The sequence below is a fragment of the Schistocerca gregaria genome, chromosome 4, assembly GCF_023897955.1.
Source record: "Schistocerca gregaria isolate iqSchGreg1 chromosome 4, iqSchGreg1.2, whole genome shotgun sequence".
NCBI lineage: Eukaryota > Metazoa > Arthropoda > Insecta > Orthoptera > Acrididae > Schistocerca > Schistocerca gregaria.
This window is the reverse complement of record NC_064923.1, coordinates 488,160,554-488,166,553: the sequence shown is the minus strand read 5'-3', so window position 1 is coordinate 488,166,553 and position 6,000 is coordinate 488,160,554.

Below are 6,000 nucleotides of genomic sequence, written 5' to 3'. Positions count from 1 at the left end.
CCTAATACGATGCCGAAACAGCTCAACAACGTGTACATTGGTGCCACATGTCACTGAAGCTATCTTGTCCAAATCACCACCTATCCACCTACGCCATATGCCTCAACCCTGTCCAAATAGGCCTCTCCGCCCCTCCCCTCCAAACACCATCAGTACATGATTTGTTGAAAAATCCTTACATAAAGACCCTAAGTCCTCTACCACTTGACTCAGCCTCTGGTTTGAAAATGCTGGTGTGGTACGCTGCCCTAAGATTTCCTGCAACTGAGGGCCTACACCTCTCCCAGGCTACTACGTAGCAGAACCACTTTCTTCTTCTTAGTACTTTGCACATTCTTACGCTTCCTGATCTCAGTTAAAGTGTACTACACATTTACTGTTCATAGCCCTACCTGAGGCTCTAATCCACTGAAAGGTAGTGGTAGATACCTGTTTTTTATGTTGATAATAAAACTATCAGATCGCATTATCTTTCTGTCTGATGTCCTACCAAATTTCTCTTCCCAACCACCCTTGTGCTCTCTATCTCCCTTCGTACTGATCAGTTCCATCCTTGCTTCCTCCAACTGTGCCTGAAGGACACAGATTTTCTATTCCTGCTCTTCAAGATGTCCATGATGCATACACTACAGTTCCAGTAAACTAGTAAATAATACGAAATATTTTCAAAGATATAATTTAGAAGTGTTTAATTACACTTTTACAGTGAGATAGACACTACTGAAACTAGCTTGTTTTAAAGAAATATATACTACTGTATTAGGAAAATTTGAATAGAATGATTGCTGTTTACGCCACTCAAAACTTTGACCTGTGTGATGGGTACTGAGCCTGTAGGTTGTAGCACAGCGTTGGCCACCGAATGCTGAACTTCATGCTCGTTGAGTGTGTGGACAGCGTGAGGGCTACAGCTCGGCCTTTCTCGGTTTTGTTCGTTCCTTCCGGATCTCGGTACAATACGACATTTCATTTAGTACTGCGGTGTGGCACTTTCCTGTCGGTACAACTCTCTTCAGTTCGGTAGAATCTTGGTGTCAGTGCTGCTTGTTTGCAGTATGAAGGACACTGACAGGTCCACTGGCTGTTTGCACTAAAACAGGCAGTCTAGCAATCTATCGTCATGCGCCTTTAAAAATGAATGTGAATGACGAAAGACAGGGATGAGATTTCTCAGTATCTATTATGCAGTCGCATAAGCAACTGGTACTGCAAAATTTCTTACGAGACAACATTACAATACGATGCAGAAAGAAGTTAAAGATTTAGTTGTCAGTGAAAGGCCAACAAATCACAACGATCGACAGTCGGATTTCATTGTTCAAAACATGAGGAAGCACATTGTGCCACATTTACAGGCATGCAGCACCTGAAGAAATTGGTGGTACGAATAACAAAATTTCTGAAGTTACGCGCATTATTCCACTGTCAGTTGCAATAATTTTCGATGGAGTCAAACAAAGAGTATGGAGACTTGGTGTACTACTGCAAAGTACTTTACTTAAGTCAATGGGTATGTCTGGAACAATTTTTCGATTAAAAACCTGCTATTGTCGAATTTATGAAGGAAAAAGGAGTGCAGGAGCGAATATTAAAATATCTGGAACGGACTGCAGGCCTCGAATACTCATTCTTTCAGGTAGGATTTTTTTCTGGAGGAAGGAAGATGTTTTTCGTGTGGTAATGCTCTGAGGCGATTTCTTAATGATTTTAGTTGCACGATCTGCAAAAAAACGTGTACCCATTTTCAAAATATACTTTGTACACTTGGCTTCTTTTCATGCACTAAAAAAACTAATTATGAGATATTCTCTATTGTAATAAATAAAATGATCATTCAATAGTTACCATCCAAGATTAAAAAAAAAACAATATTCAATTGCACATTGGAATTTAACAAACTAGCCACAACCATGTGTTCTGGTGTCCATGAGCTGCTGCACACTGCTACATTCGTATGATGAAAGGATTGAAAAATGACCTCAGGCTTCCATTTGGAAAAAAATATTTCTGTTGCAGCTAAGACGCAGTAAAAGTTGATGTACACAACCATTGCTAGATGGTTTGAAAGGGTTAAGTGAACGTGACTGCACACTGCCCACAGTGGGACATTGCAATGTGAGAAACAACTTTTTTCTTATTTTAAGGGGATCCATTTAAAAACAGAATCGCTTTATAGAAGGGACAAATTCTGATGAACATAGTCCAGTACCCTAAGCTCTCTGCATCACTGTTACATAACTGTAATCTTTGTTTCCACCTGAGCCGACCAGTGTGGCCGAGCGGTTCTAGGCGCTACAGTCTGGAACCGCGCGACCGCTACGGCCGCAGGTTCGAATAGTGCCTCGGGCATGGATGTGTGTGATGTCCTTAGGTTAGTTAGGTTTATGTAGGTCTAAGTTCTAGGGGACTGATGACCTCAGAAGTTAAGTCCCATAGTGCTCAGAGCCATTTGAACCTAAGCTCTATGTCTTTAAAGAAAATGCAATGTTTGAATAATTCATTGTGGCCCTGAAAGAATTACAAAACATTCTGAGAACACTGCCAGTTTCTCATATGTTTTTGAGATGTTTTCGAGGCCATTTGCCATTTCAATCGAAAGCGCCCATGCGTATGTGCAGATGTAGCTGATTGAGCTGCAAGATAAATTCCCATTTTAATGATGAAACCAATTGCCCTAAAGCTGTCCAGGATGTCTACATTGCTTTCCTCAGGCAGAGTTTCCACAGCTGCTTAATGAGGATGCAAAAGTGCTACAATATTTCACTCAACATATTTGTAAGATAGACCTTTTCTCAGTTATGAAACTAAAAGAAGTCACGATTACGTGGCAACTTGCGTGCGAAAATCTGTGAAAGTGGCTGCATCCGTATGTATATCAACAGTTGTTTCAAGGTAATATAATTTTTATGCCTGTATACGCCAAAAATAAATAAATAATAGTGAAAATTTGTTTTGTTTTTAATCTGTGTTGTTGAGAAATGTGCTATGTAAAACCATATTGTATGGAGTGCGAGGGCGCTGCCATATAAATGTGGCGCGTTCGCAGTTTCCCCCCTCTCCCGACTGCAAGCGCTCAGACACTGTGGTGTGGCAGTGGGGGAAATGTGCAGCAAGGCCGAGCGCCCACGAGCCGAAATCTTGGCCACCTATGCATGGCATCCTGCCGTGTTCAGCAAATTGGGCAGTGGTTGGTGGTTGTGTTCAGATTGTGTGAATACCGAAGATAATTATGTCTCGTGAGTTGTAAACACTCTTACTATTCATGTAAGGGCACGAGACTGTAAGAAGCTGACTTTCGCCAAAATAGCGCCGACCACGACATCCTCTGTAATTGGGACTGGCCACATGGATACTATGTTTTGACTGCTCTAGAATACCCACAAAACTGAGGCTGAGTGACACTGCTGGGTCTTAATTAAAAACTCGGACCCAGAAAGAAGACATCAGACTGTCAGCATTATTTTCTGTTGCCACCTTAAATGGCCATTTCTATATCTGTCTTACAAACGATTTCTGAGGGAACTGTCCAGATCTGTGAGACTACCATTACCTGGCCGATCGTAATCGCTGATTTTGTACCAATAGCCATTTTTCAAACCAAGGAGCCTCTCTAGTGGTGGCTGCCATCTTGGTGACCACCAATACTTACAGTTTGAAAGGCGTTGCATTAAAATTAATGTGGTATACTATATAATTTCTATTCTCTCTTTCTGGGAACACAGCAAATCTGGTAGAAATGATTTTTTAAATTTTAATTGGTAGTTTAATTCCCTAAAAAAACAAGTGTAGCATCACACCAAGCATTGTACGTCTGCTAAGGAGAACGTGTTCTTGCGCTGTTGAAAGTAACAGATGGCGAGTCTTTTCTATCTCATGCTGGAGATAGAACCATTGTAGCTGTCTGCCCATTTTATGATATACGTGTAAAGGAGGGTCAAAAGTCAGACCTCGTTGAACCCGACTATTTAATCACTTGTCCTTCTGTTTCCAAATGCAGACCTAAAATAACAGTACGTAAAGGAAAGAAACAAAGCGGACAGTACATAATTTGCATTACACTGATCTACCAATTACCCAGAAAGATCACTAAATAGGGTGTTTGCCTTCGAAGGACAAAGATTTTATGTTTGGGTTCCTGTACCGCACAGAGTTTCAACCTGCTAGAAAATGTCAAACCAGCACACACGTCGCTGCAAAATAAGCGATTTCTTCTGGAATTTATTTTCGTCATCTCTGGACAGCAGTCAGTCCAATTCAGTTCTGGAGCGTGGTCTTTAAATTACAGAAGCCAACTATAATAATAATAATAACTAGGGTAATAATCGTATTAGTGAAGGATTTGTTAAAATGTTTGGTCTGTCTAATACACTAGGTGAGTTTATCAATCAGTACGTAGTGTGTATTCAGAAGAGTCTCGTGTAACAAATATTGTTCCTAGCATTGAAAATATAAATATTAGAGCATATAACCACTAATATTAGGAACATAATCTACAGCAATGCGTTTCGTGGGTCAGCCTCCCGTCATTTGGCTGTCTACGTTAATCGTGTATCAAATACACTTCATAAGCTGGGTAAGTAATCAGATGAATTCTATACCAGGAAAGACATTTTTTCGTAAATACCATGCATGTGCTTTGCTCTTTAACACCTCTTCAGCAAGTACGAGAGCTTGAACTCATACAACTGAACAGGTAACAAAAATTTGGAATCCGAAATTATATAATATATTATCAGTTGCTCTCCACTACCTCGGTTTCCACCTGTATAGGGCAAGGACATACGAACTAAAACAAAAAGAAAAAATCATCATTAGCAAAACTATGTACTAATAAAATCAACACAAATGGACGTTTGATCATCGCCTTAGACCAGACAGTGAGCCATAATTACAAGATGCTGTACGTACAGTGGGAAATGAGTAAAGCATTGCAAGTAAAATTCATGACACAAGGCCCAACTGATTTCAGTATCAAGTCATGGGCACCAATAATAATTAACTTATAGCAGAGCGCTCACGCCGCAAAAGAAGTGGGCAATGATAAAAATTTCCACAAATGGACACTAAAAGTAACTTGAACCACAACGCCTACACTAACGCCCAACTGGTCTGAATGGCAAGTGATTTGCAATTGAAATTGATCTGAACCGAAATCCCAAACAGTTATAATTAAGAAAGAACAGCGTTAAATAAACTAGGCAACGATAAAAGCTATATCAGTAAGTACAAAAATGCCCTCAGTCTTCCACTAACAGAATATTTGTAACATAAACGGACAGAACTTTTAGTTAAGTACACCACTTACGCACTAGGCAGTTTATTAAAGACACACAGGGCGTTCGATGACCTCAACCTAAAATTAAAAGCAAGGTAGGTACTAATCTAACCCAGTAATTATTTATAAGATTTAATCTAGTGAAAGAACAATACAATATAATCACTAAAATCAAAACCATGAAAATGAAGAAATTAGAATGATATGAAGTTAAATAAACTGAAGCGTCGAATACTTCGAGAGGCGGTAGTACTCATCGAAAAAAGTAAAATATGTTCAATAAACATGGGTCCGGAAACGCATTCTTTCCGAGAGTTACACGTGTTTATTGGAAGCACTGTGCGACGCTTGGTTGCGGATATTAGCACAGTCGTTTCATTGGTACTCCGTCAAATGTGTCTGCAGCATATTATGTCTTACTGACAGTACTCTACTTACCTTGAGGTGGTATCCAGTCAGTTGTGTTGTTCGAGTACTGTTGCAGGCTACGTTATTTTTCAACGTGTTTGTGTGCCATATTTTAGAGTACTGTCAGCTCTGGGTACGTGTCATAGTGTTTTACCTTCTTCCAATCGCGGATTCACTTTGTGTCTATTGTTATTGCGCATTTTCTATGTACAAGTGATGTACTACATTTACATTTTCTTTCTTCCACCATTTTTTAGCTATGGAAGCCTACTACTCGACAAGTGAAATAGTGGGTATGATATTCTGCTGTGCCCTCT